Source organism: Lutjanus erythropterus, chromosome 19 (assembly GCF_056507025.1).
Source record: "Lutjanus erythropterus isolate fLutEry1 chromosome 19, fLutEry1.hap2, whole genome shotgun sequence".
NCBI lineage: Eukaryota > Metazoa > Chordata > Actinopteri > Lutjaniformes > Lutjanidae > Lutjanus > Lutjanus erythropterus.
In genome coordinates this window covers 10,363,848-10,378,477 of record NC_139335.1, presented here as the reverse complement: position 1 = coordinate 10,378,477, position 14,630 = coordinate 10,363,848, and positions in this window count along the sequence as shown.

The following is a 14,630-nucleotide window of genomic DNA, read 5'->3' as shown; positions in this document are numbered from 1 at the left end:
CCTTATCATTATTTATTAATTCACGTTTTTCCCCCCAAGCTTTAGAACATGTATAATCCACCTTCCAAACCAGACAGTCCCTCCTACTCAGTGTAGAGACGCTCAAAGAAATCCACAGAAGGTACCCTACAGGTTTATTAGGACAGATATGACTCCATTTTCCATCTATGAATATGCACTCGTGCTGTCATTTGCATTTCCAGGATCACACGCATGAGGGAATTCCTCTCCAAAGTTAAAACTTGGATCCAACCTCTCATTAACTGAAACACACACACCTTTTTCTTTTGTACCTCTTGCTTGTTTTAGGTACGGGCGGAGTGCTGTGATACATCCTGCGAGAGTTACGACGCATGAAAGACATGCTAAGCTGTCCTTCATGTGTGCCTCCCGGTGGGGGTCATGCCGCGCTGCGCGGTTCATGTGTGTTTTCAGCATCAAGTAAAGAAGACTGTGATGAAGAACGAGCGTCGCCTGCTCATCAAACTGTCACTGCTTAAGTGCTGTCACTTCAAAATCAAGTACAAATTCGTATTTGTCAGTCATTACTGACAATTTTGCGAAGTGCTGAAACAGTAATTCATGGCATGGAAACACTATGGGATGTACCTCGAAAGTGATTTGCATTTTTCTGCTTGTGTGTTTATTTTGGGTTGAAGGGCTATAATCTCTGTATGAGAGGTTCTTTAAAGCGTTGTATTCAGTTTTCTGCTATATGATCTGAAATTATATACTGCTGAGGGGCATAATCAAAGGGTACAGCGAGCTCAGTTTGGACCAAACCAGTGTGAATAGTTTGGGCTGAAAAAAAAAAACCTCCAGTGGAGTCTCCATTACTACCAACTAATTGGTTTTTCACTTCATTTGAGTGAATGATTACGAGCTGCGTAAAGAGGCACAATGGTGTCAACTTTTGCAACTAACTTTGCTCTAATCCACTCTGAATTAGTCTCCAAACGTCCTTCTCTTAACCCTCATCCTACATACACAGACTACAGACTGGGGTCCCCAGAGGCCCCCCAAAATAAACTGCAGTAAAAAGAAAAACAGCCTTCACAGCAAAATGTTAACATATTTCCTTTCAGAACATTATTAGTTATGTATTCAATGCCATCTGAAAAAAAAGATCAGGGGCTTCATTACAGAAAGCTTCCTGAGTCTTAAATCCCTTTTTATCTCATTTTAGGGTGACATTCTGGATTTTTGGTATCACAGAAACATGGTTCCTAACTGCATCTAGGAGAAAATCCTATCTTATCTTAGGACTGAAATTTAGCTTTACAGAAGCATCCTAAGTGAAGAATTTCTTAAATTAGGAATCCTAAGTTCAGTTGGTATAGACACTGTCCTAAACTCAAAATACTGTCAAAAATGACAGGACCACTGTTGTTAGGTCTCTAAGGCCGTGACGATGAAGATCGAAGGGGAACAACATGAAGACAGAAATGTCATAACTCAAAAGCTCCCGAAAACGCATATTTGTGCTTTAAATTTCCCAGACCATCTATTAATGGGCACACATCGACTGCCAAGATGATTCACTGTGAATTTTATTCATGCAGCTGGAAGATAGAAAACTTGAACTTTTCTGTTGTAGGAAATAAGACAAGCACTTAGGAAATATTTCTGTAATTAGGCCCCTGGGTATTATTTTAGGAACTTTACAATCATGTAAACATTATTTGTATAATAAGTGAAACCAACTGGGCTAACCTTGAGATAGTAATAATAACAATAATTGTAATAATTATAATAATAATAATAATTATTATTATGTCAAGTTTAATCACAGAGTGCTTTCTTGATTAAAAGAACAGACAGAACAAAAATTAAAAATCAGTGACCCATGTAAGTAAAGACCTCTGGGGTCTGTGAGAACCTCAGGATTAAGTATAATGCCCATTAACATCCAAGCCCCCCCCCCCAAAAAAACAGCAGATGCATGCTATTCAGTTTTAGCAAAGGTTTGAAATTCTTTAAGAAAACAACATGTATTTGTTCTTCGTTAACATACAGTAACGGTTTTTCAACAGCTGTGAATAATTGAAAAACAAATATCCACAAAATGAAATAAGCTGAAAATGAGATGCAACTGTACACTCTCCCAAGGCGCTCATCTTTTTCATCCTCAACAAAATCATTCATTTATCCATACTGCAATTGTATCTGCATGGAAACGTTCCCAAGGTGGCTTAGTCACTCATTGAATTTACCCATGCACAGAATTATATTGATCACCAAATTAAGGATTAAGCACAATCCCCCCCTCGTTCTCCACACTTTTGTTTTTGCTCTGTTTTTCAATATCTTTGTCTTCAGGTGTGTAGACGGGTGATGGGTGTCAAAGAGAAAGGACAATGCATCCACTGGTTGCCAAGGACAACCTGTACATTGCCGACTGCACATATTGAGATTCACAACCCAAACGCCGAACGTCTGTTTCTTCTGCAAAAGACTCCTCATTTCCACATTCTCTAAATTTTCCATGAATCTTAAATGTATTTAAGTGCTGCCCTGCTTTGTGGAGTGTAAATGATGTTCTGCTCCCTTTTCAGAGCTGAAACTCATGTTGGAGCAAGGACTGAAGTTACTGTAATAACCATTACAAAGTCCACAATAACAGCCACAATAACAGGACTAAAATTATTTTTATTATTCCCACCAGGGGCTCATGCAATTGCCTGTGTGTGCACATGTGAGTGAGTGTGTGAATGCATGATCATCAGACCTGATCATCAGACCTGCATCTACAAGCTACTCTTGAAAGTCAATGAACCAATCAGCGTTTTTTTTTTGTTGTTGTTGTTGTTGTTGTTGTTTGCTTGTGCACAATAATGAATGTACACTGAAGGACCATCGTGAAGGACTTATAGGTCTTTTTTACAGCCAGAGACATTATGGTCATCCCATTCTTGTGAATGCAATATCACAAGAAAGCTTTGAGGGAATTTGTTCAAACTTGGCACAAATGTTCACTTGGACTCAAAGATGAAGTGAATAGATTTTGGTGGTCAAAGGTCAAAGGTCAGAGTCACTGTGACCTCATGTTCATGTTCTTGTGAAGTAGTTATAACTAAAATTGCACACAGATATCCAATAGGATATGGTATTGAGGCGAATACATTTTATATTCAAAAGGTCAAAGTTCAACTTCCCTGTCACTTCCCAGTACTCCACTATAAAGATCTCTACTCTACTGAGTGCAGTCTTCTAGTTAGAAATCCCTTCAATCACACACCACAATATCCTCAGATCAACAATTCTTACCATTTCCACAGACCACAGTTGGTACCAGGAGGAGTAATCATTTCATCTGCTGCCGCTTCCTAAATCAGGAGCTTCCTCTTCAGCCACCTCGGGAGAGGAAAAGCGTCCTCTCATAAATCTTGACTCAAAACCTCTCCTCTCCTCTTAGCTGTTCGGGTGATTTTCCATCCCCACCATGTTCTCTGATTCCTGCCTACACACAGGCCGGCGTCAAGTCTTTACAGTGACTAAATTTAATTTAATCTTTTGTGTTTTTGCAAATGCCTAGCCATGGCCTGAAGGCTCTAAAATACCTCGGTGAGCTCTCTGATCAGAATCATTACAATTGCAGATGACATTAGAAATAAAGCGTGCAAAAATGACCAAAACCTCAAATTGAATGTCAGCAATTTAGCAGCAGAAATGCAGGTCGACTCATTATTGCAACTGAAAGAGTCCAGTACTCTTCTTATTTGCTACCGAGCTATTTTTGCCCTCCTTGTTTTGTTTACTATTAATTCAGTTCCCTGTGTTCTACTAATTAATGAGATGCTGCGTGTCAGAGCAGGTATGGTGCTGTTTAAAGGTCCGCTTGAGCAAATATGATTTTAAAAGTAAAAAAAAAAAAAAAATGCCACTCAGCATCAGTGCTCACAGTTATCATATAATCACCAATTAAACAGTAATCACTGAGAGATAAACCTGTTGATAATGTAGACCAATAAATTAGGCATACATAATTAATGTATGTTTAATGAAATCAGCAGAAAATCGCATTGGCTGCTCAAACTGTGTTATGATAATGTGCATTAATCCAGTTGCAACTGAATAGTATTAACCCAGTAGCCCCCCCCACTCCTCCTCCTTTATTAATACTCACAATAACAACAACTCTCACAAACACAGGAACAGATTCACGATGTGAGTTGGTCTTTTACATAATTCTTGTGCGTGACTGGTTAAAACTGGCACATTCAGTTCCAGTCTTAAGGCCCAACTTGTTTCTCTTCTAATCAGAGAGAATTAACTAGCTGGTTGGAGGAAACTGCCACTACTCTTTTCTGCCTCGTGGACATTCTTCTCTCTCTCTTCCTCCAGGAAGTCATTCATGTAGGTTTTTCCCCACCAAAAGATGGCCAATGCCCTGCACTCCTGAATGTTACATTTTGGTGACTTGCAAACAGTTTGATTATATTGATTTTCACCGGGTAGTGTCAATTTGTTTTGTTTTGTAAGAAAATAAGGTCAGTCCAACCAATATTTCTAGCATCAAGTTTTGTCATAAACACAGGTTATTTTCTTTTTCATCAGCAGTGTGAGATCTGGCATATATCACATTAATATTTTCAGACTGAAATTTGGAATTCCCCACCCTTTATCTGCACAAAAAAGACATTTCTGACATCACCTCCCAGGAGCCCAACTTATCAAGTAAAACACATAATGCATTTTTATCTCTTTTATCTCACTGCAGAAAAAAAAACAAAATCAAAACTGAAAAACCTCTTTTTAACAACCAAAGGTTGATGGACTTAGTATTCAGTGCAGTCAGTCAGGTACGTGGCCCATTTTGAAGTGCACTTGTTCCTCTCTGCCGAGGTAAATACTCTTTTGAGTGAACATTAAGATCCGGTCTATAAAAAGTACTGTACACTTCTTGAGAAAAGCTTGCAGAAGCTTCTGGAAGCACATCAAGTAGTGAACATGATCAAAAATTGTCCAAAAATAGTCCAGTTATCTGGCTATGTTTACATCTAAATGTTCTATTTAGTAATGGGAAGTTTAATTTTCAGTCATAGTATAAAAATGGGACAAATTATTACCATATTGCAAAAAATATAATATTAGGATTCATCTAAAACCAGTATTTTGGTTCATCCGTCGCACTGCTGACTGTGAACTGTGAAACAAGCAAAACTGTTTTTAATGACTTAAAGTTTCTTGACATTTGTTAGGTTTATACACATACTAAAAATAAAATGTTTTTTTTAACGATTTGCCAGTACAAAATCAGTTTATCAGCTGCACAGTGAGGTGTCTATTTACAAATGAAAACTGGGATAAAGTGTGAACCAAGAACATTTTAACTCAACTCAGCTTTATTTACACAACACCTTTCATACACACATACAGCCCAAAGTGCTTCACGTAGCCAAATTAAAACAACAGATGGGAAAAAAAATAAAAACAAGCAAAGACTGATGAAAATAAGAACAACCAAAAAATGTTACAAATACAAATAAATAAAATAGAAACACAGAAAATATATCAATTCAACAATAAAATGATTTATTTTTATATGAATGATAAAATGATTAATAATTTATATAAGTAAGTGATTTTAAGCATACATTTACAAGATATCAGTCATATTGGAGGCCTAAAATAGACCCTTTTCACAGCAGCCATTTTGACATAAAGTAGTGGGGCAAACACAGTTGTTACCAGTGACACTAATTAAAGTTCATCCAGGTCAAACACAGTCAGGGTGCTGCTATTGTACATGACGGCTCACTGGAAATGGAACAGGATCTTAATTAGTACCATTGGTAACAACTGTTTATCCCACTATTTCACATCAGGACACGCAATAAAACTGCAATCGAGGGCACGGCGTTTTAGAGTTGTTTCCTCATGAGATCCTGACTTACACATGGCAATATAAGAACTTCCAGTACTAAATCAGAAGTGTCAGGACCCAAAAAATATTGATACATAAACCAGACCGTATGGTGGTTTTAACAATTTAAGATCCAGGTCAGCACACAGCAAATGGAAATAAATACAGGTTTTCTTGTTTTGTTGTCCTGCTCCAAATGTGAGGCTTGTACACTCAATAAGAAAAAATGTTTCAACAACTAAAATGTGCATCATAGCCTGCACCTACAGCTCAGCAACTTTTCCTCATAAATTCTGCCGGTGGCTCTCCCTGGGCTAGCTGTGGAGGCCAAAAAATTTAAATAAATAAATTTAAAAAGTCTCTGAAAAAATAGAAAATGTCACAGTTGCTGCAGTCAGATTTTCTTATCCTTTTCGCAAGTAAATGTTGCAGACTCCTGAGCTACATCAACATCAACAACTACAGGTCATGTTTGACACTCATTAAGAACTTATTGAATATATACTCTTTAATTTATCCATGGTTTAAGAGTCAGTGTTGTTTCTGCTTTGAAATGAAATGCTCAGGGTTCTCTGGAGAGTTGAAAGTTGTCCTCTGAGGAAATCTTGAGGTAATTGATACCTTTGCACGTAACTGCATGTGACTTGAACAGGTAACCAGACTGGGAGAACTGGCAAAAGACGCAAGAATTAATTTCTCCTGTACTGTAGCCCCTTGGTTCTTAAAATCTGGTCTTTCAGGGCCAGTGTCCTGCAGATATTTGATGCACCCTGACAGTTAACCAGCCACGCCTGGCTATGTATCCTGTTGGCACCAAGTGTGGGACATTAACTATCAAGGAGGATCAGAACGAGGATCAAAAAACTGAAGGACACCTACCCTCAAGGAGCAGAATTGAGTGTCTAGGCTGCAGGCCAACAGCAGGTGTTGTCATGAAGCCCAGCAGCACTCCACCATCTGAAAAGCTCTTCGAAGGTGGTCCTCTGTCACCTTGAATTGAGGGCCTTCATACAGCAGAGCAGGAGTACTAGTAGGGCAGCAGTCTAGTTTTTCAAGGTCTCCAGAGAAGATAAACACGCTGCAGAAACTGAAACTCTGCTGAACTTGAAGGCCTGGCTCCAGACGGCCATGGAGAATTTAATATGTGCTGTTTGTTTATTTTTGTGTTCTTTGTGAACCTTTGAGCCTTTTTGGATGGGATTAGTCACCCAAATGATGTCTGACAAATCATTATTCATCCAAGACATTGGAAAGGGTGTAAAAGTGTTGTAATTTCTGCAAAATATTATTGAAGTGAGAGCATAATCATTGAGAAAATAGCAGAACTGAGCTTCTTAAAATTGTTTCCTATTTATTTATTTTGCATCTGATAATGATGAGCCCTGTGCAGGCAGTGTGAGTAGGCCTGAGGCAACTACGTCATAGTTGGATTCAGTCTTATCCTGATTCTTATCCAGAAGCCAAGCTTCGGTGTTAATGAAAATAATCTTCAGAGCTGGCTGAAGGACAGCAATATATTTATGAGCTCTACTGTTGGAAAATCCAAGGATTTTGAAGCTACTTGTATTGAAAAAAAAAAAAAAAGAGCCCAAATGCGGCATTAACAGTGTGATGTATGTGCTCCTATATGAGTATCAGTGCTGAACCCGTCCTCAGGATCATTTGTGTTGTTTGCTGAAATCACTGATGGTAAAAACATCAGCAGTCTGTGAAGAAAAAACTGGGACATTTCTTCTAAGAAATAAGGATCTCAGCAGACATTTGCTGAATCCTGAAAAAATGTGAACCATTTGCATAACTGGAGTCATTCAGAGTTGTAAAGAGAAAGAAAACAAATCCTCAAATGAACCAGATGTAATATTAGTGGTGGAGCTTTTATGGCACAAAACAACAGGAGAAACTATTTCTCTATAGGACAGACGCATACAGGGAACATAAAGTGAGATATGGTAAATATATAATAAATATACTCTATCATCATTTAAACTGTTTATTGTATATTAAGCCAATGCAAAATGCAGTACAAGTGAAAGGCCAAAACAAAAGCAGTTTCTTTTTCTCAGTGTTTCTATATTAACAATAAAGTGCCATATTTAGTCTCAGATTTCATTGTTTCATCATCGAGTCAGGTAGGAAGTGAGCATTATTATTATTATAATGATGCTCATTATTATAAAGCTCACTCCCTTGAGGAAGTGGAGGATGCAGGAAGGGACATTACATCAGTATAAAACACTCTTTGTTGCTGACTTTAGTGTCAGTCCTTGAAGCTTATGGGAGATGCAATCATGCTACTTTGAGACCAAAAGCAAATAAACAGCTATGCATATTTTGTAAAAGCAGTCAGTATGTTATTCTCTGAAATTTGCTGTTTCATTGCTTAGAGGTACGTCTTCATCAAAGGTCATACAATGTAGATAGTTTGGTTTTTGAGTACCAAAGTCTGGCATGAAGAAGCGTAGAAAGTTCTATCGTGATGTAATGTCTCTTCTTTTTCTCTGGTTTCTGTTGGTACTTAAGTGCAGGTACAGTGGATGAAAATAATACTGTGAGTAACAAAGGAGAAACAATAGGACATTTTAGAACTGTACTGGGAAATAAAACTGAAGTTTTGTAAAAGTGGTGTTAACAACATTGATATGATAGCAAAACAATGGGGATCCAGAGAAGTACAGAAATTGGCTTTTGGAAAATCTATCAATATTTTATGTTAATGAAGAGCATATAAAATATTTTGGTTATGTTTCCAAGATGAACGCCAATGCTAAGTTAAACAGTGTAGCCAACCAGCGTATTATAGTCTTTGCAGTGACTATAGTACAATAAAAACAAATGCTTTTGCCCTTTGTTCATGACAGTTATATATTATTTTCTAGGTTCTGCAGAATATCAATTTTTATATTATCCCCAAACGTCAGTTTTGTTTCCCAGTACTGTACCCTGTAGACACCCAGTGTTTACAAAAATAGTTTTTCCTCTCTTCCCCTAAAATGCTGTAAAACTGTTACTCCCCTGTTCCCTATAGTCTTATTATCTTAATTCCACTCTACTTACATTTAAGTACCAGTAGGAACTGGTAAATATTTTATTAGTACCTGATTCAAACAACAAAATTGCACTATAAACTGCAGGCTGTATTATGACGTTACATTCAAATATTAAATATTAACATAACAAGGGCAGTAGATATTTTTTAAAAGAATTATGATACAGTTTTGAAAAAGATCAGTTCAGCTAAATGGAAAAAAAAACTATGCTAAATGAAAAACTGTGTCAGAAACCCACACTGGAACTTTAACACACCACCTCTGTCTGATCTTTTCTCTGTTTTCAACTTTTGAAAGCAGAACCCTGTTTTGAACTTTGTCAAAATGGAGTCACCTTCTGACACGTTAGCTTTCCTTCCTTTAAAAAGCTTTTTATTATGATCACACCACTCTTTACTCCTCTGAGTGCGCTCTTCATTTCAAAGCTTTGCTGCCGCTCTGCCAGAGTGTCTGTGCTGCGTTACATCATTTACATAAATGCACACAATAGGATGAGATGCTGCAGGCGGAGGAAGCGACATCTCTAGACTACAGTGTAGATGTCTGCGTGTCCTTATCACTACCAATCATCTCAGTGTTTGATACACAATCTATAGTTTACCAAATATCGTGTCTAAGAATGAAAACCACCCCTTTTGTGAGTCACAACAAATTACAGTTCTTTCCAGGAAAACAACTAGGGAATCAATGCTTTATTTTTATTAAATATTACCATTTTAATTCCCAACATGAAGGAGGACCCAAATGCAGAACACAGGGAGAAAGGTGAGTTAAAGATCGACTGTAATGAAACAGGAGGAATGGAGGAGTTAGCTGGCAGGAACAGTAGAGGGGTAGAGGGGCGACGGTGGATGGCAGAGCCGAGCCAGGCTGGATAGACAGATGAGGGCGAGTGGCACGGGCAGACTGGAGTTACCCTGGGAGTTAGCAGGCAGACAGACAGGCATGAGATGAGAGATGATCCTGAAGCACAAGGAAAAGACAGTTAGCAACAGGCAGGAATCAACACAGAGAATGAAACACAAAGCGCAGTAGAAACTGAACTAAATTACCTCCAGCAGCAGAAATACCATATATGCAGGTAATGCAGCTGCATTAGGGCTCGTGACCAATCAGGGCCCTCATGCACGACATTTGTCATTACCATTTTAAAACAAACATGAGTGGTTCTTTTACTGTGTGAAAAAAAAAAGGTTTTACATACGCAGGCATACAGTTTATTGACTCATACGCCTAGGCCACCTTTCTAAACTAAGTTTAATGATTTATTGGTCATTTGATGTTCAAAAATATACAAAGTGTGCCTGTGCAGAATTCTGGGTCCAATTATCCACATGTGCAATACCACTGTGAGGTTAAATACCCACAGAAAGGTTATCTGGAAAAGTGTTAAGACAGCAAGTAAGTGAGAAACAAGCAATGGAGTACAAACACAAAAGCGGGTCTCAGAAGCAAAATGGAAAGAAGCAGTTGAGAAAGAAAAAGCAAAGCTTCAAAAAATAGTCATCTTTCAGAAAGTTTCAGAAAGACAAAACAACAAGCTGTTGTTCCGGTGGATATATTAAGGTGAGTGCTCCTATGATTTAAGTAGAACTTATTCTTTATCTGACTAATAATCAACCTACACACTTGTTTTTTTTGTTTAAAGGCTAAAGCCTACGCGCAGACAATGTGAAGGTGTGCCATCACTGGTTATTCTGTGCAGGTGCGCTGTCCTGTTAGTTTTCATCTGTGCCACCTGTTCTACTGCTTCAACACCAGATTGTGTCATGTAGGCATGTCTATCACCATCTTGGCCTTGTTGACTCCTCTTCTTTTAACGATGGTCTGTTTTCAATTCATTTTGGCATCGCTGTTGCTGGTCGTTTTAAAGCTACATGCTTCCGCTTCTTTCATCCACTACTGACATTCTGTTCTGATTGTGATGGGAAGGGCAACGTTTGATGATCTCACACTGGGGCCCAGTGCTGACTCATTACCGCTGTAGCTGAGGCAACGATTTGACACTGGTTGTGAGAAAAATTAAGTTAATCAGTTAACTTATCCTGCATTCATGTGGTGTTGTAATGATCGGGAAATTCATGCAAATGCCCCCTCAAGTCGGAACAATAACTCGGAGAGTCAGAAAAAATTCTGTTACACATTTTGCAGAGATGTTGTCTGCTGACATCACATATGACAGACAAAAATATATGGTGGGTTAATGACTTTTTGCTCACATGTAATGGTACTGGGTTGTAATTATTAGTTGCTGTCCACATAGACTGACCTATTATACTTATTAACACTGATAACAAGTCAGATAAAGCAATATTTTAGTGGTTTATGAAAATGTACTGGTACAACTTTTATGCTGTTCCCCCATCACAACTTAAAAGCTCATGAACACACCGAAGTTGGAAGAATGACTTCCCAATCTGAGGAGCACATGAATGAAGCACTAGGTTCAAGTGCAGGGCCATGACTCAACCACACATCTCATCACAGTGACTGATATTAATAGATATTTTTTTTATTAAAACATTTTCAACAGCATGTGTTTTTTCTCTTTTCCATCACTGTACTTTCAGTGTATTTTTATATTTCAAAATATACATTAGACATAACATCCATTATGTCAATGTGCTAACTCAAAATATCACAACACATACTCTGAGCTCATATTTCCCACTAATGCTTATAGCCTATATACCAATGTACTCTTTTAGTTGGGCTGTTTTTATTAGTTGCATTTCACTTTTTCTTTTAATGTATTCCATTATTACTTAACTAATTTAATACATTTAGCTGCACCACTAAACGCTAACAGACAGAAAGTAATTTAACTGGTGAGGCTAATAATAAAAAGCACATGCAGAATGAGCACACTAACAACAGGCTAACCAAAGCTGTCATATACCAGCAACCTTTGATGCATCAAAATGAATCCATTATTGATGACAATGTCAGTGGAACAGAACTTGTAGTCACAAATCTTGTACTTGAAAGTTTCCCTATGTTGTTGTAGTTTATGGATTCAGCTCAGGGTTGCTTTATTTCAATGTGCAGTCATTCGCTCCCAAGAATTGTGGCTTACTGTGTTTGGTAGCAGTTGATGACAACATCCCTCACTTCAGGCTCTGTGCTCGGTGTTTTGATGTGGTCTGGACACAAAAAGATGGTGCCAGACTTGTTGGATGACGACTGAACTAACTTGCCAGGATAGTTGAATGCATTAGCAATTTTCCAGGATCACTCAGGTAAATATAACGTGCTTCCATGGGGCTTTTTTTGTTGCTCCTTCCACATGCAGAAGTAGTCTTTTGCTAAAATCATCATCATTCACAAGTTTTCTCGCCATTCCCCCACTGCACAAAACAACCCTTCTTGTAAACAAATGAGTAATAGTGCAGCCTCTGACGTCAAACACATGAGACAACAGTGCTACAATGGTAAAGCTGTGAAAATATTCTTAATATTGTGTAAACTTCCACTCTCAAACTTTCCCTTTAAATGAAATATTGTTTTGGCGCGGTCTCTGCTGTTGAACCCGGGCTTGAAGTACTGCAAGGCTGATGAGGTGATAGATGGCAGGTGCGTACACCGTTGATGAGCCGATTGCAGACAGGTGTGCAGGATGAGCGGCGCTGGGAGCCAGGAGAGTGAGCTGGGGAGGCCGCGCCCGCCGAGACACACACAAACACAGACAAGGAGAAGCAGACAGGGGAGCGCTGGGAGACACGGGGGAGAGTAGGAAAGATAAGGAAATGCAACCCTCTCCTCACTAAAAAAATAAAAAAAAACCTTGAGACTGCAAAAACACAACAAAACAAAAAAGAAATCAGAGGAGAAAAGTACAGCCCTGTAGTGTGGCAGAAAAATTTTAACATCGTGATTTTGGGAGGGTGAGGTGATTAAGCTCATTATAGAAAATAGGTGATCAGCTGTCTTCTCTGGAGACATTTGGTTTTATGTTTATATTTCTTAAAATTGTAAAGCACACTTCAGCTAACCGGCTGCTACTAATATAGAATTTCACTTCTGTCGCAGATTCAGTTTGACTGGTTAACTTTGAAGTGCTGTTCAAATGAAGCATTGATACATGAATCAAGTCATCTCTAGAGCCTTCTCTAAGTACTGTCTGACTCCCTGCCAATTAATAACCCAGTACAATTTTCTGCAGAGACATATTTCATGAGTGTGAATCACTTCTGAAATTACTGTGGGGACCTGCTGATAGTTTAGTTCCTCAGAACTGAAAAAACAGGCCTGTGAAAGAAAAAAAAAAAAACAAAAAACCTTGAGTCTCTTGAGCGAGACACACACTCGTAACTTTTACATTGTTGGGAGAAAAAGCTATTTCTTTCAAGTGTGTGGAATTTAGACCTGAAAAAAACATGTATTTATTATTTATTGGAGTCCGTCAACACAGCATTTCATATAAATATTAAATTACATCAAATATTACCAGTGTAAAAGCGCATTTTATTCCAACTCCAGCAGTTCTTCCGGTGGCTGCGACCTCCAGCAGTCAGTGCAGGCCATCTGGTCAAGGACTTCACCAACAGATGCATTATTTTTCAAATCAATACCTCCACATCCCAGAAACTCCTGCTTTGAAAGAAGACTAATTTCGTTATCAATCCATGCAGGTAATGATCTCATTAATTCACTGTTGATTCATTTTCAGCTGAGTGGATATTAACCTTTTGCCAGTAATCATTAATTTTCTGTGGGAGAGGTGTGGTATGTTGTGATTGCAGCTACATAAACAAAACAATTAATAGGCTCCCAACATTAGAGGTCCTTCATGATGTCCAGCTGACTTCTTACACCCTGATGATCGATTTATTGATCCCGCCCCACACAAACATACACACACGCAACCGCCACTGCCACCACCGAACAGAACTGCTCTAATCTCTCACCCCAGAAGTGACATGGGGGATTATTTGTGTTGTTTGGTGTAGTCATGCATGTATTTTGAGGACGATTATCATGCTCTGAATACTCATAACTTTGCAGCAGGCAGTCAGCACCTGGTTACAGCTCCCCACTTTACTTCACTCCAAGTTCACTGATACTGACTCACTGTTATTGATTATTTAAAAGTTTGAATTGATTGTTGGTTTGTTCTGGTAATTGCCTCTATGCACATATGATCTGTTTGCAGTATATGGACATGGTTCATGTGCCTCTGATTTAATTGTGCTTTCCTGCTTTAATTCCTTATTTCTAATCAGAATTATTATATAATAAGGAAAGGTGGGTGCTTGAGAGGGGATGAGAGGGGATGCCACCCACCTTGTTACCCTGCCATCACTTCACTAAATCCACTAGTAGAAGAGAGAGTGCAGGAGCAGCGGGGTTGTTTATTTGAATATGTTAGTCTAGTCCAGGGGTGGGCAGCCTTAACTATAAAAAGAGCCAGTTTTTGGACAAAAAAAGAAAAAAAAAATCTGTGTGGAACCTGCAACTATTAAATTCTCTATTTTCTCCAGAGACATTTCCTCTTTTGGATCTGGCAACCATAACTAGACTAGGGAGACTCAAGAATAGACACTGGCAAAATATAGTGGAAAAAGCACCGAGCTGTAGATGTAGGCTATGATGCACTGTAGCTGATGAACTATTCAAATTTTCTTTTTAAATTTGGTGTATAGGCAACACATTTTTGCAGGTTTCTTTAGGGCTCGGTTGTCGGAACAGCAGCAGTACCTGGCGGCTGATTGGGACTG